The sequence below is a fragment of the Pelophylax lessonae genome (assembly GCF_965119305.1).
Source record: "Pelophylax lessonae genome assembly, chromosome: 7".
Lineage (NCBI taxonomy): Eukaryota > Metazoa > Chordata > Amphibia > Anura > Ranidae > Pelophylax > Pelophylax lessonae.
In genome coordinates, this window is record NC_138774.1 from 273015612 (window position 1) to 273039541 (window position 23930).

General features: G+C 42.8%; 1 pseudogene across 1 annotated transcript in view; it reads right to left on the reverse strand.

The window, feature by feature from the left end:
• Nucleotides 1-1096: 1096 nt before the first annotated feature.
• Nucleotides 1097-23930, reverse strand: part of LOC309560134 (opioid growth factor receptor-like protein 1) — a 28544-nt pseudogene continuing 5710 nt past the window's right edge. The window contains exons 2-7 of the transcript XR_014226207.1: nucleotides 19672-19743; nucleotides 15659-15710; nucleotides 14530-14608; nucleotides 10990-11056; nucleotides 3932-4080; nucleotides 1097-1426 (exon numbers count right to left, since the gene is read on the reverse strand). The product of XR_014226207.1 is annotated as an opioid growth factor receptor-like protein 1 (transcript). The remainder of the gene's footprint in view (nucleotides 1427-3931; nucleotides 4081-10989; nucleotides 11057-14529; nucleotides 14609-15658; nucleotides 15711-19671; nucleotides 19744-23930) is intronic.

Consider the following 23930-nt stretch of genomic DNA (forward strand, 5'->3'; position numbering starts at 1 on the left):
AGTTTGGGAATGGCCCCTTTCTCTTCCAACATGACTGTGCACCAGTGCACAAAGCAAGGTCCATAAAGACATGGATGAGTGAGTTTGGGGTGGAGGAACTTGACTGGCCTATACAGAGTCCTGACCTCAACCCGATAGAACACCCTTGGGATAAAGTAGAGCAGAGACTGCGAGCCAGGTCTTCTCGGCCAACATTAGTGCCTGGCCTCACAAATGCGCTTCTGGAAGAATGGCCAAACATTCCCATAGACACACTCCTAAACCTTGTGGACAGCCTTCCCAGGAGAGTTGAAGCTGTTCTAGCAAAGGGTGGGCCAACTCAATATTGAACCCTACGGACTAATGGGATGCCCTTGAAGTCCATGTGTGTGTAAAGGCAGGTGTCCCAATACTTGTAGTAATATAGTGTATGTATAACATGCCAATACCTGTTTTTTTTCTTTATCAGTTACACTAGCATGCTGAAAAGTAGGGTGGGTTATACTGGCCTAGCCCCAAACATTTCTTCTTGTTTGCCAGCATCCAGTCATCCTGTTGACAGAAGTATACTTCACCAGCCTCCGAATTCCTGTGTTCCTCCATAGACTTGAAAGAAATAATTTTACTCACGCCTATAGACTCATCCTGAACCAATTTTTGCGTGGAAAGGCAGGTGTCCCAATACGTTTGAAAATATAGTGTATATAGAGCAGGAGGTAGCAGGCAAGTTCCAGCACTATCAGGAAGTTTTGCCCAAACACAATGGCTTGGCACCCAGGCAGAGTGGCAGGCAGTGAACTACATAAGTTATGAAGGTTGGGGAGAGGAGGGGCAGAGATGCTGGGCCAGCACAGAATGTAATTGGACACTTAGTAGAGGAAATGGCTATGACATGCAAGGAGGGCGGGAATTGACTGTCCTAAAGTTTATAACCTTTTCCAGCAAGTTCAAAGGCATATTGTAAATGAATTTAACCCCATTTATGAAAAATAATGACAGTATAAGTAAACATTTTAAAATATTTAATTTTTTCATGCATTAGCCTGCAATTTTTAAAATTGGTGACAGGTTCTCTTTAATTCCCAAAGAAGGTTTTGATATTTAAAGGACTGAATCTTTAATTGGTTTTCTGTTTTGGCCAACTGAGGACTGAGCCTGGCCTACTTTCTTCCTTTCCGGAGTTCCTGTGATTTCACTTTCTCTACTGGTCCACGGAGAACTCTGAGTTCTGAGTTGTTTCTCATACTCCTTCAAAGCTCTGTACTTATTCTCATCCTTTACAGCCATCAAAAAATAATTGGATACGCTACTTTTTACATTCTTTAGATTGTTGTGAAGCAGGGTCTCTTCCAGGAAAAATTTGACTAGTGGGGCCTGGAAGTGCTCATACCCCAACAAGGCCAAACACTTTAGGATCCGGGTGATGCGCAAGTTGTTGTGGGTGTGACTGGGGAAAGAGAATAAATACAGTTATTTTTATTAGTGATAACACCCAAATTATTTTTTCTTTGGTTTATGACAATCTGACATGTATGCCAGCTTTTCCTGCCTCCCGGGGACACCATCATTTAGTTTATTTTTGGCTGCTGTGGTCATTACCAAGATAAATGATGGGGTGGTATACAAAGTACAAAAATATCAAATGATTTCACTTCAAGAGAGTGACACCTTCATTGTGGATTCGTAGGAGGAGCGGAGAGACACAAACTGAAGTCTAATATCAGCAGCAAAGTCTCCAAGAGATGTTAACGGAAGGTAATTTGAACCACAACTTTCCTTACAAAGCTGAAGTTAATATTTTTAAAATTTTTAGCTGTGGTTGGTCTTTGTAGAGAGATTGGCACTTTTTATTAGAGATGCACCGATCCGTCTTTTTTGGACCCGATACCGATATCTGTCGTGAAATTACCGATACCGGAACCGATCCGGAGCTACACACAAAGCAAGCAGCTGCAGTACAGAGCAAAGCCGCTGCTTCATGTGTGTGGCTCCTCCATTCACAGGCGGAGTGCATCTGATTTCACTCCGCCTGTGAGCCGGACCTATACAGGAAGTAGCGGCTCCCATCCCATACTACTACTGCACCCAGTAAGGGATGGCTGAGCCGTTACACAGCAAAAACCGGATCGGCCAGTGGATCGGTCAATGTTACCGATCCCCCGATCCATCTAAAATGGCAATATCGGCGCCGATAGCCGATCCGAATATCGGATTGGTGCATCCCTACTTTTTATTAGCTCTCTGAGAATTCTAGAGGCCTGGCTGTTGTTCTGACCCTCTGGCCTCAATACTGTTATTTTTTATTGACTGAGAACATGTATAGTATGCACATATGGATTTCTATCTTTTCTACTATTTTCCTGACCAGCACTAGCTTTGTACAGTATATGTTTTGGATTCTCCTACAGTAAGCTCTCCCTGCCAGAATTAAATCTCCTGTCCAATATGGAATTTCGGGTGTTCCTGCCCATGTTTTTTGTATCCCAGCTCTTCCTGTTAAATTATGCATACATAGCACTTACTCAAAGTTCACTATATGACATAGCGGTACATTTTTTCTGTATGTTTCTTGCTCCCTCGCTTTTCCCCATATTCTGTAAAACCCTTCTTTCTCAATAAACTCAGATTGAACTAAATTATGCATACATTAAAAAAAAAAAAAAATTCCAACAGGGATAGTGGAAACCCCTGATAATGACCTCAGCAGGTATGGAAAGCAAGGAACTTGGTACAGACCAATAGGGTCCCCAAGACGGAAGACTTGGCTCCTGCATGTTACCAGGAAATCACTAGGACTCATGCAGCTGAGCTCTCTCCTTCAGTGGCTCTCCAGGATGTCCTGAGGAGAACATCACTGGATATTGTGTATGGGAACTACAATAGTACCTGTCCCATGTGAACAGCATATCACCCACAATCTCTGTTGAAGGAACTTCTGATTTCCAAATTTTAAAGACCTCCAAGTGGGAAAATAATTTCCAGGTTCTCTGGCCCCAACTGCTTCTTCAGTGGTCCCAACCAGCATTGTAATCTTGACCTCTTTGTGGCCATAGTCCACTTCTGAAGTAACTATATTACTTTGAGACCAGGTATTCAATTGTGGTAATCTGACTTTCTATTAGTTGGTGGTTACCGTATATTGTTCTCCATAGTCCTGCTGTAGGTAGGAATGTAACCAGCCTATCTTGCTTGCTCCCAAGATGGATTAGGGACTATGGTCCTTTAGGCCAGCCAAAGACGAAGCAAATTTGGTTGTAGGAAAGAAACTTGCTTGATTTCCCCATAAACACAGACAGTGTTGACGTGGGAATCCTCCTACTGGGCCATTGTCTTCTCCTGGTTGGGGGGCGAGGGAAGCTGTCCCCGCTCGGAGAAGACAGGGATTATTGCTAGCACCCTAGTTTATTGATAAGTTTATCAATCTAATTGGTACATTCAGCCTGCCTATTAACGGTTCGAATCTCTGCTGGTTCCTGCTGAACGGACCAAGATTTAAACCTTGTATGGTCAGTCTTAATATATCTCTGGAGCAAGCTAGAGAGGGTGGCTATGCTCCTGCATACAGTGGGATCATGAAAAGCGAACCTAGCCACTCCTAGAAACTTCGATCACAGCAGCAAAAACTAAGGAATTTGTAGATTTGGGGAGGCTGAGAGCTATAGAATGTCCTTTTTAAAATTTTAAGAATACATACTTAAATAGAATTATTTACTATTTAGACTAGAGTTTAGTGTTACTTTTTATGGTGACTTCTCTTCTATTGACTATTCAGGAGAGAACAAGAGCACTGCCATTCACCCACCAGGTCTCCAGTTTACCACACCGCATACCACATCTCTTTGACTGCGGAAATCCATTATTCACAGACAACAGACCATGCAGGTGATTCCTTATGGAAGAATGAAGGTATCCCTTTAAATACTCTATATATAAACATAAAATTGCTACTAACTTGTTCAGGTTTTCAAATCGCTCCCTGTAATTAATGTTGCGTGCAACTTCTCCAGTCATTCTGTTTTGGAGTTGAATCCCGTAGAAGTCCAGCATCAGTTCATAAGCTCTTAGAAATCTGTCCATGACAGCTCTATCTTTCTTCATCTCCTACAAGGTGTAATTATATGTTAAAAACGAAGCTCAGATTTGGTCTATACATTTCCTAAAACTCTTAAACTAGTCACATACATTACGATCTGATTGTACAAAGTCCTTTAAATGTACCAACAACTATTGATTATAAATTGAATGGTAAATCTAGAGGAGATTGTACAATTAGTTTGTAACACGCTGAATGACGGCATCTTTAAAGCACAACCCTTTTTTTCGTGACCCCTCTCGCTACCTGAAAAATCCCTGCTGTTATTTATTTAATTTTTATTTTTAGAATCCCTTCATACTTTTCATCCTGCAGTCTTCAGGCTGGTCAGAAGACGTTCTTCCTCTTCTGCACTTGCAGTGGCAGCTATGGATGGTCCTTCCTGCTGGATGCACCTAATGATATGTGAGAGCTGCTCTGTCCAGGAGTACTAGGAGTCCTGACTGAAATGATGACCAAACTCGCATAACATAGGTTGGATGATTTTGAGCATCAACCGTACACGATTGTGTGAAATTTTCATGTCTTGGGGTGGTCTCTAATCTTGCCAGCTGATCTTTACCAGTGGAACCAGTGATTGGAGAGATTTGAAAACTTGTAGCTTTGAGCAGCTGACCTGTTTATAAGTATGCAGATTCAGGAGTAGAGGCTTAACACTGGTTTCACTAGCTGCATAATTCAATACAGGGCAATTTCACCCCCTCCCTGCCCAGGCCAATTTTCAGCTTTCAGCGCTGTCACACTTTGAATGACAATTGCGCAGTCATGCAATACTGTACCCAAATTACATTTTTATATTTTTTTGAGACATAGAGCTTTCTTTTGGTGGCATTTAATTAGCACTGTTTTTTTTTTTTTTTTTAATTCTTTATTTAATTATAACAAGAAAAACAAGAAGGCATACATTTAAAACACCAATGGTCATGAATATAAAAAGTACAATCAAGAGAAAGATATCAGTGGTCAATGTACACATAGGATTGCATCGGAAACCTTGTCAGAGACATAGATTATAGATTATCAGGGGACCCCAATGGTAGAAGGTGCGATGACTAACTGGTGACATGGGAGCTCGTCGGGCATATCTAGGGAAGTCCACCTGCCCCACCGGCATCCAACCGTGGGCCGGTATCAGGGGGACGGGATGTACCGTCCCAGAGCCCAGGATAAGTACCAAGGGGTCCGGCACAGGCATGCCCTCTTGGGGAGAGATCTGAATGCAGACCTAGATAACTGAATACCCATGATATGAGAATGTCCTTAGACCAGGTGCTCGTATCCAGGTCAAAAACACAGGGGAGCGTAGAAAGTGAACACCAGGCACAGTATGAAACAAAAAAAGAAAGGTAGACAAGAGGAGACAGCAGAGGGGCAGGTGGAAGGAAGCAGAAGAAAGGCGGGGGGGGGGAGGGGCGAGGAGGCTTAGGCAGTGCTTAGGCAATCAGGTCTTTGTATTCCGTCGTATTTGTGAAGTCATGCCAGTAATACCAGCGTTTCATAAATTTGTCCCTGGTACCGTGCTCAGTGGCAACCAAATCCTCCATTTCATTTAGACAGGCAACCTTGCGGAGCCACATCGCCACCGTAGGAGGCTGACTCTGTTTCCAAAGCGGGGGAATGCAACTCTTCGCCGCTGTAAGCAGGAGTGGAAGTATCGATTTGCGATAGGATGCCCGCGGAAATTCATGATGGTGGAGGAGAAAGAGGGCTGGATCTAACGAGAGGGTATGGTCTGTAAATTTTTGAGCGATACGAAGAACAGACGTCCAGAAGGGCTGTAGTTTAGTACAAGACCAGAACACGTGCAGGTAAGACCCTACTGCGTCTCCACAGCGCCAGCAGATGTCCGAAACAGTAGGGAACATGCGATGGAGTTTAGCCAGGGTATAGTGCCAGCCAGTTAGACACTTGTAGCCAACTTCCTGGTACCGAGAACAACGAGAGGTCTTATACGCAAAGAACAATAATCTTTCTACCTGGTAGTCCGTAAAGTTTATATTCAAATCCCGTTCCCATAGCGCAATGTACGGGGGACGGAAAGACTCGTCTGGCGACACCAGCATACGGTAAATGAGAAAGATTGTGTGACGCGGGGGGAGGGGTCAGAGCACAGGTCCTCAAAATATGTAAGCAGTCGGGTGAATAGGGGCGCCGAAGGTAAAGCTTGCAAAAAATGGGCAAGCTGGATCCGTTGCCAAAACGACAGAACAGTAAAGGTCGCACTGGAGTTCAGAAGAGACCTGGAGATCCAGGTCCCCTCTCTTACGAAATGCCGGGCCTGATGACATCCAGCGGCCTTCAGAGAGCGAAAACCCGGTTGGTCGACCCCCGGCATAAATGCCGGGTTGTCAATCACCGGAAGGAGAGGCGAAGGATAGGTGGCCAGTGTACCATTATGGCACAAGCGTCTGCCAAGAAGGAGAGAGGGGCCTATAGTCGGGTGGGCCGACAGATCCCCGGGCACCGGGATGGTACTCCACAAAGCGGATTCGAGGGAGGTGCTCACAGAGCACCGCTCCAGTCTGACCCACTGCTTCAGGGCCCCATGACGATACCAGTCCAGTATGCGTGCGAGATGGCAGGCCTCAAAATAAAGGACAGCATCAGGTAGCGCCATCCCTCCGCTCAGCTTAGGTAGTCTCAGAACCTTCAGAGCCAGGCGGGGAGGACCCCTAACCCAGAGAAACTCCCGAACACCTGATTTACCTTCTTAAGGAAGGAGGACGGAACGAAGATAGGTAGAGCTTGGAGTGCGTAGAGGAGGCGAGGCATCACGTTCATCTTGATTAATATTTGAGCGGCCAAACCAGGAGAACATTCCTCTGCGCCATTCCTCCAGGTCATTTTTGATACGGGCCAATAAAGGCGGAAAGTTCAATTCAAAAAGCTTGTCCGGGCAGCAGGGAAGAGAGATCCCCAGATATCGAATATGTGACTGACTCCATTTGAAAGGGAAAGCACTGGGTTTTTAATTTTTGCTAAACAAATAAAAATGTTGAAAAAAAAAAAGTTTTTCTTAGTTTCTGTTATAAAATTTTGCAAATAAGTAGTTTTTCTTCACTTTTGTGCACTGAGGCGGCAGCACTGATGAGGAGACACTGATGGAGCTGCACTGGTAATCAGGGCACTGATGATCAGTGCCCTGATTATTCGTGTAAATGATGTGCTGACAGGCTTGCCGGTTAACAGTTCTCCCTTTCTCCCACAGACACAGCGTTTGGACACAGTTGATCACATGATAAAGGGCTGCTTGTGATTGGCCCTTTATCCCGATCTGTGGTCAGCACAGCGGTCACAGAGTGCATCTGTTGCATGCCGCATGACGTGCAGTTCTGAGAGAATGTCTATGGTCACCCTTCCAGAACTGAACGACTGCTCTGAAGCAATCTTTTGGCTATAGCGTGGTTAAAAAAAGGTTGTTTGTTGTATGCAGACGACAAGCTTCTTTTGATGGGAAACACAGGCCCCTCTTTGCAAGCTGTAATCGACATAGTCACTGAATTTGGCATTTATTCAGGCTTTACTATTAACTGGACCAAGTCCGCCCTGTTGCCGCTGGATGGAGCTCTTTACCCCCAGTTCTCTTCTTTCTGCCCAGTGCCTATAGTGGGGCAGTTAAGATATTTGGGAATCATAGTCTCGGCAGAGATTGTGGACTATTGCTGTTTGAACATATTTCACCTGCTGTCATAGTTTAGGGATAAGGTGAAATTGTCATTGGCGGGTAGAGCTAATTTAGCAAAAATGATCTTAATGCCCCAGCTGCTCTATTTCCTCCACAATACACGTGTTATACCCCTAAAAGTATTTTGAGTGGTAAATTCCATATTTCACTCGCTACTATGGAAATCTGTTCCTGCTAGAGTCAGGCTGCAGCAACTCCAGAGGTCTAAGGATACCGGGGGCCTAGCGTTTCCCAACCCCTAACTGTACTATCTGGCAGCCCAGCTGCAGTAGCTGCTAAACAGCATGAATGATGTATCAGCCGAGGGGAAAACACACTGATTCCACATTAGCTGTAGCGTTACAATGTGTTGAAGCTCAGACTCTCCCGGAAGCCTTTGAGGCCAAGCTCTTCTTAAAGTCCAACAAAAGGTATCCCACATATAGGCTACTACATAAGATATTTGGTTCAAAGCAAAACAACTACAAAGAGTGTCAGGATTTACTAGTTACAGCCCCATCAGAAATAACAATACTTACCCGGAACTAGCAAAGCTGCAGTGTGCAGCCTGGTGGCTAACATATAGTGTTACTCACCTCCATCACATTTTAAGCAATGGCAGGTTGCTCCCATTTGCCCAGATGCAAGCCAGATATGGATTGTCAAACAATGTACTTCCCCTAGCTCCAATTGCAGCACGCCATTAAAGCGCAAGTATCCTTAGAGCAGGCGGTGTTATCTCCTACTCCTCTTATCAATATGATGCAGCAATCCACATCCACTAAAAGGGTTCATCTCCAGGTGCTATGCTAGGCTGCTGCCAGAGTACCTGGAGAATTTTCCCAACACGACTATGGAAAAATGGGTGCAGGATGGGGGTTATATTTAGATGGGGATCATTGGTAGGAGGCCCTGGAATCTGTCCATGGCTGTTCTTTAAATGTAACCCAAAGACTGTCCCAACTATAGATATATAATCTTGGGGGTTCATCATACCATGCTTAAATTGTTTACTCTTGGACTCCGCCCAGACCCATTGTGTTCGAGATGCAAGGTAGCTAAGGGGGACCTGATACATCGCCTTTGGCGGTGCCCAAAGTTGCACCGCTTTTGGACTGGCATAGTAAACACCATTAACAATTTTTTTCAAGTAACCATCTCTCTTGACCCTAAACCTTGCTTATTGGGTATACTGGATGAGGTTATAACGGACATATATGTCAGAGAGGCGGTGTCCAGAGCACTGTTCCAAGCTCAAAAGCTGATCTTGCAACAGTGGATCTCTTAAACCTCTCCAACTTTAGAGATGTGGTTAGCCAACATGGGATTAACTTTGAGATATGAGCGCTTGATATATCAACATAGAGGCAACCCGACCCGGTTCAATAAGATCTGGGGATGCTGGCTAGCTACCCTTGGCTTGGCTCCATTGGACCAAATTCTTGATAGGCTATTCACTTAAAGTGGTAACTCAACTGCTCAGTGTGTCTTCACCCTTGGAGTGAGTTTTATTTTAAAGTACTGGGGAGGAGATATGATGAGTGTCTTCTTAAACCATACCTAGGGATGTATACACTGAGAGATATAACGACTAATGACATTGCAGGTTCAATTGGTTTTATAAACCTGCTTTGTCTTTGTACAAGAACATTATTCTACTTTTGTATTCCACGAAAGTATTGTATAATGTAATCCTTCGGAATGTTCATTGTTTATTGTACTGTTTAAAGTTGTTAATAAACTTTATTCTGATTAAAAAAAAAAAAAAAAAACAGATGTTCCATTTTATAATGTTTAGTGTGGTCAAATCAACATTCATTTTTGTCCACAATGACACGAAAATTCGAAGGAGCAGGATGGAATTTTTTTTTTCACTAACAAAGGAATTTCTAATTATGTATAATCCTTCCACTTTATAAAACTCTGGTCCGACCGCATCTGGAGTATTCTGTCCAGTTCTGGTCGCCAGTCCTCAGGAGGGATGTGTTGGAGCTGGAGAAAGTCCAGAGAAGGGCAACTAAACTGATTAGGGGGTTGGAGGACCTTAACTATGAAGAGCATCTGCAATCGCTCGATTTATTCTCCCTGCAGAAGAGACGCCTGAGGGGGGACATGATAGCAATTTATAAATATCTCAATGGGGATCTCAGCTTAGAAAAAACGCTGTTCAGTCGAAGGAATTGCATGAGGACAAGAGGGCATACAATGCGATTAGAAGAGAAGCGTTTTAACCTCAGGCAACGTGGGGGGTTCTTTACGGTTAGGGCTACAAGATTGTGGAATTCTCTACCACAAGAGGTGGTTTCTGCGGGAAGTATGGTGGCTTTCAAAAGACTTACATACATCTCAAGGATCAGGACATTAATGTGAGATGATTACAGCCACACACACCTACACAGGTTGAACTGGATGGACTATTGTCTTTATTCAACCTCACCTACTATGTAACTATGTATGTGGCTTTCATTCAGGAAAGTCCATGCATTCCAAAATTGATTTTTAAAAGCAAACACAATTTTGAAGTACCTTTTTTAAACAACATTTGCCAGGTCATCAAATGTACTGAAAATTTTACAAAGAATTGTACAAACATTTGTGTAAAAATCTGTTAGTGCATGGTCAGTTATCAGTGTTTTTGGATTGTCATCTTGCTCCTGATATTTTAGCTATTGGTAAAGCTACGTGAGCTCAATTCACCCCTAGTATATGATTTTCATTTCCCTCCCATATTTGACTGCCCAACTGGGAGTTCCCACTCACTATTGTGTTCCAGTTCCTTCTGGTACATTCTCCATAATATAATATAAATAAAAATAAGAGGCATAGTGGGAGCTCCATTTAATAGGTACAGTTGGTGTGCCAACTTAGGAACCCAAGAGATGTCACAACAACCTGATAGTTGGTTTAAGTCTTCAACATCTACCAGAAACTAAAATATCACTTTTGCGCAGACTGCCCCTTTAAGCACATCAAACCCTAAATAATATTTAAAAAATTTGTTTTATTCACATATTTTACAATTTAGGGTATTTGTAGTAAGAAAAGGTCTCAAATATGTGTCCATATTATGATGCTGTAAATAATATGGACACATATTTGAGACCTTTTCTTACCACAAATACCTTAAATTGTAAAACATGTGAATAAAACGATTTTTTTAACACATATTGGTGTCCTGTGATCCTAAAGAACAGTATATACAATCCGCAGTTTCAAGATTTGAAGAAATGCACATTCCACTAGAGTATTGTACCTCAATCTCATGCTCTGTCAGTGGTTTGGCTTTTGGGTTTATCCCAGGTTTCTGCAATGGAAACAGCCTGTGGTGAAACAGGAATTAAACAAGTTTACTAAATCAATGACCTTTGTAAAAAGAATCTATTTATAAAACTTTACATACTGTACATATTTGTGGAATTTACTCTTGCAACACATAAACTGAGACGTCTGATTTGTATTTCAAGTGTATCCAAAGACAAAACTTTTTCTTTAGTTTTGGATAAGAGTAGAGAAGTGCTAGAACCTCTGTCAGGATCGTATTGCTGTTTGTGTCCCCATTCATGCTCCATGTTTGACCTGGTGACAAGGATAGGATATAGTGAATAGGGTATACGGTATATACACTCTTGTGGTTAGGGCCATAACTATGACCCATAACAAAACCATTAGGGTCTCCCTGTTTCTCCATATTAAAGGCTATTTTTTAGGGGGCTGTAGGGATCATTCTCATTTGTAGAAGCACTTTTAGCAATCTAATGTGTCTCCAGTCAATGGCTTTCTCCTAGAGCAGTGATGGCGAACCTTGGCACCCCAGATGTTTTGGAACTATATTTCCCATGATGCTCAACTACACTGCAGAGTGCATAAGCATCATGGGAAATGTAGTTCCAAAACATCTGGGGTGCCAAGGTTTGCCATAACTGTCCTAGAGCATCTCCCAAGGTTTTAACAATTCCTGTCTTTGCAGTCTGATTATCTACTGCAGCTTGTTTGCCGTTTCTGGTCCTCTTCTGTAGCATGTGTCAGTCTCTGACCATCTTGTGTAGTAGTATGCCTGTCCTCTTTTACTACCTCCTGTTGCATGTCTGCATTGTCTGACAACATTGTGTTGGATTCTATTCGCTGAATATTAATTGCAGTCCTCTAGTGATGTCAGAGGCCATGTTTAAAGCAGAATTCCAGTTTTGATTTATTTTAAAGTGATTGTAAATTCTCCAAAAATAACAAACATGTTATGCTTACCTGCTCTGTGCAGTTGGTTTTGCCCCGAGTGGCCTGGATCCTCCTCTTCTTGGGTCCCTCTTTGGTGCTCCTGGCCCCTCCCTCCTTTTGAGTGCCGCCACAGCAAGCAGCTTGCTATGAGGGCACCTGAGCCGAGTCACAGCTCCCCGTGTCCATTCAGACAAGGAGCCGCGACCCTGCCCCACCCCTTCTCTCCTGATTGGCTGTCTGACTTTGACAGCAGTGGGAGCCAATAGCGCCGTGCTGCTGTCTTAGCCAATGAGGGGAGTCCCTGGCAGTTGAGCCTCTCCTGCAACAACGCTGGATAAAGATGGGCTTAGGTATGTATTGGGGGGGGGCTGCTGCCCTTGTTTTTTTTTTTTTTTATCTTACTGGATAGAATGCAATAAGATAAAAAGAAACCACCTGCCTTTACAATTTCTTTAACTTTTAATAGTTCGTTTGGACCAAGCTGTTCCAAATGAACTATTTCCTTCACTAATACGTGCGTCCACTGCGAGCGATAAAAACACATTGTATTTGGCATCGGCTAAATACGGCATACAAATTCTGGTAGGAGTCTGAGGGCTTTCCTCCCTATTCCCAGAACAAAATTAAGTCAGGCTTAGCACTGCTCAGCCATTTATCAATGAATAAACAAAAACAAGGTTTCCTCTAAATGGCTGAGCTAGAGGTGTAAGTGGACGATGTCTTGATCTCCACTCCAGCCAATCACAGGAAGCCTTGTATTCATCATTTATAAATAAAAAGCTTCCTGTGAATGACTGAGCTTTGCTCAGCCTGAACAGTGTTTCGGGAACAGGATATACTGTAGGGAAGTCCCTGTACAGTTGCTGAACACAGCGCTGTATACTGTTATTTATAAAGATCCCATAAGATATGATACAGCCATATTAAATCAGGTAGCCCAAGCAGCCAGTAAATTCCTGTGCTCTAAACAGACCCCTTGCTAGTAAGCAAATTTAGTAGATTCCTGGGAAATTTTAGTCGTTTTTGGTCAATCACAAAAAAAAACTTTTTTCTTTTAAATGATACTTTTTACTTTTTTTTTTTTTTATATTTATATAAAATGTTAGACCAGTCAACCAGGTTTTGCAAAGCGTTCTCAATTTAGTAAAGAGCACAACTGTAGATATTTCCAACTCTGTGTAATAAGCGCTCCTAGTTATTCAGCTCTAAATCCAACAGGCTTTTGTTCAACATAGCAGTTTAGATTAACATGGTAGACGTGAAAAAGAGCTTAAAACACTGCCAACTGGCTGAAATTAGAAAATATTAAACATTTATATGCAAACTTTAATATATACATGAAATGTATTTTATTTCTGAGCATATATAGCAGTACATTTTTTACATATATAGCAGTAATTTTTTTATAATTATTTATTACAGACAAGCAAGCTTTTTTTTTTTTAAGACCGAAGAGACTTTACTGTATCTCCTGTCATAAATGCCTCTACTAGCCTGTAAGCACTTTTTCCCACTAGTGTACATTAAGCCGTGCACATCCCATCTTGGCATGATTCTGTGGCGGGACAAAGACACTCTTGCAAATGACAAAACACACACACGGGCGCACCGGCCTAGTGCATTATCCTTTAAAAGATTTATTTAAATAAAAGGTATAAAAATACTCACAAACGAGTTCTTGATAAAACTGGTACGCAGTCTTCAGCATCGAGATGCAAGGGTGTGCCGTCCCTTGAAGCTGTAAAGGCTTACTAGTTTCGAGGCTTAGCCTCTTCCTCAGAGCCTAAATAACATGTCTAAGCCTTTGCTATATATACTAGACTGATATACTAGATGGTCTAGTATATATAGCAAAGGCTTAGACATGTTATTTAGGTACTAGATGGTCTAGTATATATAGCAAAGGCTTAGACGTTATTTAGGCTCTGAGGAAGAGGCTAAGCCTCGAAACACGTAAGCCTTTACAGCTTCAAGGGACGGCACACCCTTGGATCTCGATGCTGAAGACCGCGTACCAGTTTTGATATGCTTTTATCAAGAACTCGTTTGAGTATTTTTATACCTTTTATTTAAATAAATCTCTTAAAGGATAATGCACTAGGCCGGTGCGCCTTGTGTTTGTTTTGTCGTTTTCTGTGGTTCCAGACTACCCTGGTCTTGTAAAGGGGCTGCAAGGCCGAAGTTATCCAGAGTTGCCGTGTCATTAGTTCTCAACAGCTGCAAGACTGGCTGAGGTGGATAGAGGAATACACCACTCAGAGCGCTGGGGATAAGTGCTTTGCACCAACGTTTTGTTTGTTGCTTAAAGACACTGTTGTACATATGGGGGGAGAGTTACCTCACTCAGGCCTGGCTATTCAAGTGGCCAAAGACCCCAAACCCAGAAGAACACTGAAAAAAGATGGACACTCCGGTGATGGAGGGGAGCACTGAAATTGTTGTGCTGGAAGGGACTGCTTTGTTAGGTCTGCCATGATGTACTAATATGCTGTGTATGATTCCCCAAAAACCTCCTGAGGTCCCAAATTTTCAAATTTAGTTTGGTGGTTTACGTCCGCTTTAAGTAATAAATAAAACTTACCATTGAATATAGGAATGATCCACCTCCAGCCTTTTATAATCATGTTTCCATTTAGTAAGCAGTTCTTCTATATATACTCCTATAAAATAAGAAACAACACTTCATACAATCACAAAAACCCAAGGGTAACGCTAAAATCATTGTGGCCTATAACCAGGACTGCTGTCAGAAATCATGGGTCCTGGTACAGCATACCTGACAGGCACCCCCCCAAAAAAATATATATTTTCTCACTAAAAATACACCTAAATCATTTAGTGGACACAACTATAACCGAACTTACAACGTTTTCCACACCACCAGCCCCACCCACCACTCCTCTACCTATAAGGTAGAGTCGTACCGTCTAGGTAGCTAAGTGTACAACGGTACAGAGCACTAAAGCGAGAGGGGAAATGGTTCATATTTTCTTTACCTTATGACTCCTCTCTGCATCCCCTGCACCCTAAAAAGTTCTCTTGCTGAATTAAAGCCTAGCTGTGGGAAACTTGAAAATGATCCCTTGCAGTGCAAAGATACATTTCTCATTTTGTCTAGGAGAGAGGAGAATTGTTTTTACCTACCTGATCCTCCGCTCCCCCAGCAGGTGGGGTTCCCCTATGCTCCAATGGTGGACTATGTCTTTGCACTATCACGTCCGCTGCAAGGCTTTACAGCCTGCATTGTCATATTGATGACCTCAGGACCTGAGACAACTGGAATGTAGGGCAGACGCTGCATAAGCCAATCTAGCAGCATGGCAGATCGGGTAGGTAAACCTATTTTATTAATTCTCCTGGACCTTAACAAGCAGTTACCCCCCCCCTGCTGTGTGGGTGCAGCCCTAATGCAAGGGATGGTTTTCAAGTTTCCCGGGGTTGAGCTTTTAGCCACAATTGTCCAGAGGTGGATAGGAGATGGAAACAAAAAGTAAAAATTATCACAATTTGTAGATTTTAAGTCTTGGTTCCCCCACCACTAACCCAGCTGCACTAAGCACTGGCAACAAATGCCTTATAGTATATGCAGCCCCTGCTGAACAAGGAGACAGATAGATAGAAGTAGAAAAATACACTAATCTAGGTATTGCCAGGTGATAAAGAGAGAACGCTAAAAAAAGGTTCTACAGTTTTATACAATCATCACTGACCATTTGGCTCAAAAGGCTTCTTGTTTTGATAGAAATCCAGGTTGGGAGTCTGCTTAAGAAGAAAAAAATCTTAATTGAATAACGTTTGATATTAATTTATGTGTATGAAAGGTTTCTCCTGTCTGAATTTATATCTGCTTGTAAAATGAATTGATTAACCTTTAATTGTTAGATTGAGATTAATGTAAAAGTCTATTTAAAGTTGAAACTCCAGCTATACGGCTTAATATACAGCTCAGATACACATATAGTATCTCCCAACCATATACTGTGTGATTAGTGCTTATATTTTTATAGGAAAATGTAGGACTAGATTTCCTTCACTGCACAGCCTTTGAGGACATACTGTTTATTTTATTCCCTTATTTTATTTTGTGAATACATTTTTCCTGTCATTTTTCAGTACATAATGTTTATGTATTTTGCACACACCTGTACATTTACTGCCAAATATAATCAACAAAGTCCGCTGAATAAAATTGTATCTCACAGTGCAACTTTTATGTAATTTCGCAGAATAGTTTTACAAACCGAACATATGCTTTTAATTTTAGGGAGCAACATGGCCTCCTGAGTTCCCAGACCTTTACAGTGTGTTAAAAGAAGAGGGGATGCTACACTGTGGTAAGTGCCCCTGTCCCAACTTTTTTGAGACATGTTGCTGCCATCAATTTAAGAATTACCTAAATGTGGAATAGACTCCCTCCAGAGGTGGTTCTGGCCAGCTCACTAAATTGCTTTAACCACCTCCCTACCGGCCCATAGTACATATACGTCCTGAGTTTAAAGCTAAATACCGGTGTTATGGCAGCAGATAACTGCCATAACCCTGGTATTTTTTTAAACTGCAGGCGATCGGCTTTCTGATAAGGGTGGTCCCAGCGGCGGATTCGCCGCGAGATCACCCTCCGGGATGGCGGAAGGGGTGCCCCCCCCCTCCCGGCGCGTCCCGGTCCTTTTCCCCGCTTACCGGACCCGCCGGCAGCGGGGGAAATGATCGGGTCCCGGATCCTCACAGACAGGATGTCGAGTGAGGGCAAGCTTGCCCTCACTCGACTCTATTGTCTTGGAGGACCGGAGCGATGGCAAACGTCGTTGCCGAGCAACCGGCTTAGAGGTCCCTTTTTTTTTTTTTTTTTTGCCTTTTTTTTTTTACCTTTCTATCTTTATTAGTGTACTTGTGAGATCTGAGGACTTTTTGACCCCAGATGTCACAAAAAAAGAGGTCCTGTCGTGCCTATTTCTATTACAAGGAATGTTTACATTCCTTGTATTAGAAATAAAAATGATCAATTTTTTTTTTTAAAAACGGTGTAAAAATAATAAATAAAATAAATATTAAAAAAAAAAAGTTAAAGCGCCTTGTCCCCGTTAGCTCGTGCGCAGAAGCGAACGCACACAGAAACCCCGCCCACATATGTAAACGGTGTTCAAACCACACATGTGAGGTATCGCCGCGATCGTTAGAGCGAGAGCAATAATTTGAGCCCTAGACCTCCTCTGTAACTCTAAGATGGCAACCTGTAGAAATGTTTAAAGTGTCGCCTATGGGGATTTTTAAGTACCAAAGTTCGTCGCCATTCCGTGAGCGTGCGCAATTTTGAAGCATGACATGTTGGGTATCTATTTACTCGGCGTAACATTATCTTTCACATTTTGGAAAAAAATTGGGCTAACTTTACTGGATTCTTATTTTTTTCCAAAACAATTGCGTTTGGAAGACCGCTGCGCAAATATGGTGTGATAAAAAATATTACAATAATCTCCATTTTATTCTCTAGGGTCTCTGCTAAAAAAAAAATATAATGTTTTGGGATTCGAAGTAGTTTTCTAGCAAAAACAACTGATTTTAGCTTATAAACACCAAATGTCAAAAATAGGCCTAGTGGGCAAGTGGTTAAAAAAAAGCCTAGATTCTTTCCAAGTACAAAACATATAACTGGGTACTAATATATTTATAGGTAAAGTTGATCCAGGGAATATCAGATTGCCTCTCGGGGGATCAGAAAGGAATTCTTTCCCCTGCTGTAGCAAATTGGATCATGCTTTGCTGGGGTTTTTGCCTTCCTCTGGATCAACTGCGGTTATAGGATTGTGTACCGTATTTCCTTGAAAATACGACTGGGTCTTATATTAATTTTGGCACCAAAAGACACAGTAGGGCTTATTTTCGGGGTTGATCATATCTGTAATGTGCTGTCTTCTCTCCCTCCCTGGCTGTCAGCAATCCCCTGTGTGAACCTAGTTTAGTGTTTCTAAAATCCTAGAATCCATTTGTGTAGTGTTTTATATAATGTCCAGTGTGTGTTTCTGTAAATAGAATAGTGTGAAATACCTTCCGTAGCTGACCTCCCGCTCTGCTGTCCTTCTCTCATAGCTGTCAGAGGAGGATCTCAGTCCCTCCCCTCTGCAGTGTTCAGAGCGGGTCACAGAGCCCCTCCCCTCTGCTGTGTTCAGAGCGGGTCACAGAGCCCCTCCCCTCTGCAGTGTTCAGAAGCGGGTCACAGAAGCGCGAGTATTAGATTAGAATTGTGTGAAATATCTTCGTTACAGCGTCGCTCGGCGCTCAGCTGATTTCCCGCTGCTGTCCTTCTCTTCTCCCCCACCCCCCTCTGACTGCTGGGGGTCACGGGAGCGCCGAGCAGCGCTGTAACAAAGGTATTTCACGCAATTTGAATCTAATACTCTGCGGTTCTGTGACCCGCTCTGAACACTGCAGAGGGGAGGGGCTGAGATCCCCCTCTGAAAGCTATGAGAGAAGGACAGCAGAGCAGGGAATCAGCTGAGCTATACCGAAGGTATTTCACACTATTCTATTACAGAAACACACACTGGACATTAGATAAAACACTAATAAAGTGGATTCTAGGATTTTAGAAACCCTAAACTAGGGCTTATTTTCGGGGTAGGGCTTGTATTGCAGCCCTCCCCAAAAATAACAGTAGGTCTTATTTTCAGGGTAGGTCCTATTTTTGGGAAAACACAGTATATGGAATTGTATGGTTGGGTTTTCTTTACTGTTTTTTTTGTTGGACTTGTCTTTTTCAACCTGACTAGCTATGTAACCCTGCAACTGCATGCTTCTGCAGGGTCCCAGGGGTTAAAGCAGGTGGTAAGAAAGCAACACAACATTGCCTGCTTTAACCCCTTGTTTGCTGTACTGCAAAAGGTTGCAGGGCACTTGCAGAGTGACCATATTCACTTGAATGGGTCATGCTTGGTATGTGTTAAACCCACCAACCATGACAGGGTGTAAAATTTCTGCTGTAGCTGCAACATGTAGACCGATGGCCACTGCAGCTAAAGGGGGTGCAGTAGGGGCGGGGGTGATAAAAACAAGTCTTAACTATGGGCTTTTACCACCCCCCAAACTGCAAATGTACAGTAAATTAACCCACACTGTTCTGTGACCCCTATAAGGCTGCTTTTACACTGATGTACTGCTAGTTGCGCTTTGCCATAGACTTCTATTATACCCTGCAGGTGTGTACAGTTTCTGAAAATGCACCAAAACTCCTGCATTCAGTAAGTGCACCAAACCCGCAGGATATAATGGAAGTCTATGGCTAGGCGCAGCAAACCCACAGCAAAGCTGCACTGCATCCGCGGTGTGGGTAAACCACAGCATATCTGTGGGTCCAGAGGCAAACAGGAAAAATCAGCCGCCAAGCTTAGGAAACCACAATCAGGCCAAGAAACAAATCACCGTAAAGCCAAAAACTAAATTTAGCCTATTTTTTTGACAGGGCGTCACAAAGGATATTTCCGTTACCTCCTGTTCAGGTACAACATTTTCATTAAGATTGTACTGATAGAACTGATTGGAACTGTGTCCCGAAAATATATGCCATATTGTTTTTTCTTTATTTGCTTTTTTTTCCCCCCACAAAAGTGGAGTTAACCTCCTAACTGTTTTTACTATCCAAAACAAAAACAATTGCTTGGATTTAGGTTTTAAGCAGTTGTATGTATACGTGTTAGCTAAGGTTGAAATGGTGTTGGTAGTACCTTACCTCATCATAATGGGATTGTTGATTTCCAGGTCTGCCATATTGGAGGTCTATGTCTGTTCTAGATCCTAGACTCTGTTAATAGGGATAAAATGAACACAGACAAGATGTAGAGGATAATTCAATTTTAAAAAGAGAAACCATCAGGATTAATCAGCTTTTTAAATGTTTACATCAGAAATTGACACTGTCACACAATCCTCTACATCAGATAGCCAGTCTTCACATACAAAGTCAAAAGCAAGTGATAAACTGGGAATAACATTGGTTGCTTGGTGGTGTAGAGAGCATCATTTGTCATTTTTTTATCTCACAAAAGAGGAGGATTAACCCCTTCACGCTCAGTGTATGCAAATATGTGGCCCCACTGGACTGGGCTTTTTTCCGTGGAGTCACATATTTGTGTATCTCCCTTTGTGCTGGTGCACTCCCAGCACAGAGACCGGGGTCTTAGCCAGAGGTGTATTTAGGTTTTGTGCTGCCCTAGGCCTGACTTATGCACCCCCTGTTTTAAATATGAACCACCACTTCCTGTAAAGGCCACACCCCTTCCTGTTTGACCCGCCCTGTCATCTGTAAACCACAACCACAGTGTATCCTTGCCCATCAGTGTTGCCTCATCAGTGCCCATCAGTGCAGCCTCATCAGTGTAGCATATCAGTGTGGCCTCATCAGTGGCCATCAATACAGCCCCATCAGTGGCCACCAGTGCAGCCTATTAGTGCAGTCTATTAGTGCATCATATCAGTGCCCATCAGTACAGCCTTATCAGTGGCCATCAGTGCAGCCTATTATTACCCGTCAGTGCAATATATCAGTGTCCATCAGGGCAGCATATCAGTGCAGCCCCATCAGTGAAGCTTCTCAGTGCAGCCTCATCTGTGCCCATCAGTGCAGCATATCAATGCTGCCTTATCAGTGCAGCCTCATTAGTGCCGTTGGGCCAGATGTATTAAGTGTGGTCGGCGGACTGCGGTCTGTCTGAATATCCTCACCCGCCGGTATTATCATACCGGCAGGTAGCAATGTGACTGCTTTATGAGAGTGCCACAGTGATTTGCCTCCTAGACCCTGCCCTCTGGCTCAATTTGCCCCATAAGACTGGCACTGTACTAAAAGTGTAGTTCAAGCCGGCAGGAACCCTTTTCGTGCGAGAGAAGGTTATTTTTTTTTTTTTTGTGCGGAGTGCATCTTTTTTGCTGCCCCCCTGCAAAGTGCTGGCCTGGGCCTTGTCAGCCTAGGCCAAGATACATCACTGGTCTTAGCAGGAGCCCCGTACTAAAGATCGGGAGCCAGAACTCCAGATTCCGGGTCATCTGATCACTGTTATGGCCTCTAATTACCCATCACTATGATCAGCTTCTGTGAAGCCCGCCCCTGTGTTTTCTCTCTCTCTGTAAATGAAGGAGAGAGATGCATTGTATCTCTCTCTCTCTCCTTAGAGAAAAAAAAAAGCCATATACTAGTAGAGTTTTGTTAAAAAATATTTGCTTTAAGAACATTCATTTGATTTTCCAAAGGTCTGTGAGGTCAAACCCTTATTCATTTTCTATTCATTGTATTGACAAGAAAATTCAATGGAGCAAGATGGAACTAACACATTTGAGAGTGAATGTGGTTTTTTATCTGGAAAAGTCCATTCACTCCAAAAATCAAATGTTATATAAGCAAACTTTTGAAAGCCATTCATCAAATGAACTGATTAGAATTTTTGTATGATTGTTAAAACAAATATTTGTACAAACATTAATTCACTAATTCATTCGAATATCTACCATACTGGCTAACCAGTATGCTGGTCTACCACTGATCCACAATTCTAGAGCCCTTTGCCTAAATATCCAAATCCAAAGCTCCTCCAACTTTTAACTCCCTGAGGTGTCCAAAAGCATAAAATTCCATAAAAAAATCTCTTAAAAGATCAAAAAAAAAAAAAAAGCAAGTGGAAAAGGGACTGGAATCAGAAGGACACGGTACAAGACTTTGGCATGACTAATGGAATGGAGGCATTCCAGATCAGACTATCCTTGCTGAGGTCGGTACAATCTCTACAGGTTCCAATGTCACAGAATGATAGTGGACCAAGATTCCAAAGGCTTCGAGTTGGCTAAGAGATGGTCTCACATATAACTGAAGTTATAAATAAGATGGTTTCATAAGTAACCCTCACCCTGTGATAACATTGCTCTATAGAAAAATAGGGGGGGGAGAGGGATGGTACAGTATTTCAGTTATCGTGAATGCAAAACCAAACTTTCTCTTACGTCCTCCGACAGTCGCCGCCCTCTTCATATTCGTCACAATGGGGTATTAGACTTTGCTCCGAAGTAGTAGCTAGGCAACAGAATATGTCAATATAAAAGTTTTAACACATCCCACCCCCAGGGGGTGGTCCCCTCAGTCAATACCCTCCCACTTCCTGTATCCATACTCCAGTTTCAATGTCTAGCTTGTCAGGAGTAGCTGGATGTCTCTATGCTGGGGCATTTGTCTCAGCCTTTTCCCTATTCTTTTTTGATTTTTTTTTTTTTTTTGCTTCTGTTGAGCAAGTTTTTTCTTCTGTTGCCCAGATGGTTTCCTTCCTTTGGTAAGGTTCCTTTCTCTGCTGTGGAGACGGCGTTGCCTTGGGCGCGGCTGCGTTTCCCACCCCTCATGTTTGCACTGCTTTGGGACGTCCCCATTGTGACGAATATGAAGAGGGCGGCGACTGTCGGAGGACGTAAGAGAAAACGGAATTTTTGTAAAATCTTACCTGTAAAATTCCTTTCTCTGAGTCCTCCGACAGTCGCCGCCCCCGCCCCTCTTTTGGGGTTGTTTGTACTCTCTACTGCTATTCCACTGAAACTGGAGTATGGATACAGGAAGTGGGAGGGTATTGACTGAGGGGACCACCCCCTGGGGGTGGGATGTGTTAAAACTTTTATATTGACATATTCTGTTGCCTAGCTACTCCTTCGGAGCAAAGTCTAATACCCCATTGTGACGAATATGAAGAGGGCGGCGACTGTTGGAGGACTCAGAGAAAGGAATTTTACAGGTAAGATTTTACAAAAATTCAGTTTTTTTCAGTTTTGGATATGATAGGGAAAGTTTAAAGGGGTTGTAAAGTCAGCAGGTTTTTTTTCTTCATGCATTCTATGCATGAAGAAGAAAAAAAAGCTTTCTGTGTGCAGCAGTCCCCCCAATACTTACCTGAGCCCCCTCTCTATTCAGCGATGTCCACGATTGCCTCAGCCATCAGGGACTTTCTTTCTTGATTGGCTGAGACAGCAGCGACACCATTGGCTCCCGCTGTTGTCAATCAAACTCAGCCAATCAGGAGAGAGATGGGGCAGGGCCAAACAGTAGGTCTGTGTCTGAATGAAAACACGGAGCTGCAGCTCAGCTAGGGTGCCCCCATAGCAAACTGCTTGCTGTGGTGGCACTCAATAGGAGGGAGGGGCCAGGAGCTCCAGCCAGGGTCCTGAGAAGAGGAGGATCTGGGATGCTCTGTGCAAAACCACCACACAGAGGAGATAGGTACTGTATAACATGCATGTAATTTTAATAGAAAAGAAAACAAGACTTTACGATCACTTTAAAACTCTGACCGGATTCTTGTTATCGCTGGGAAGATTTCTCTTTACTGCCTGTTCTGGAGATGCAACAGCAAATGAGAGGAAATCTTCCCAAAGTGAGGGAAACTCCCTTTTTTTTACATTTGTGACTGGAATATGTGTCCCTATTGGAAGATTTACCCTCCCCCTCCTGTTCTGTGACAACTCCAAAATTTTGATTTTGAAGGTCAAATCTCCCCAACAGAGAACAAATTATTTTGAGTAACGTCAAGAAGGATTAGAACTTCTGACAATATTTTTAATACTATAGGTCCCATTGATAACAATTCACAAATGTTTTTATTTGGGGATTACAAGGGCAGGAATTGAGGGGAAAATGTTTCCTTCTCCACGCTATCCAGTTTTTCTTTAATTGTTTGGGTTAGGATTTTAAGCAGTTGCATGTTTTCAGTTTTTTTACTTAGGTTGGAATAGTATTGATACTACTTTACCCCATAACACTTTTTTCGTGGATTTCCGTGTGCACCATGCTGGAGGGCTTCATATGTTCTTGATCCTGGATTCTGCAGATAGAACACAGAGAGGATGTAGATAATGATTCTATTTTTAAATAGAAACCTTCAGGATTCATCAACTTTTGGCTCTGCACATATTGCTACAGCTGGCTATTGCTGTTCTTAATGATGTCTCTATTAAACCTTACAA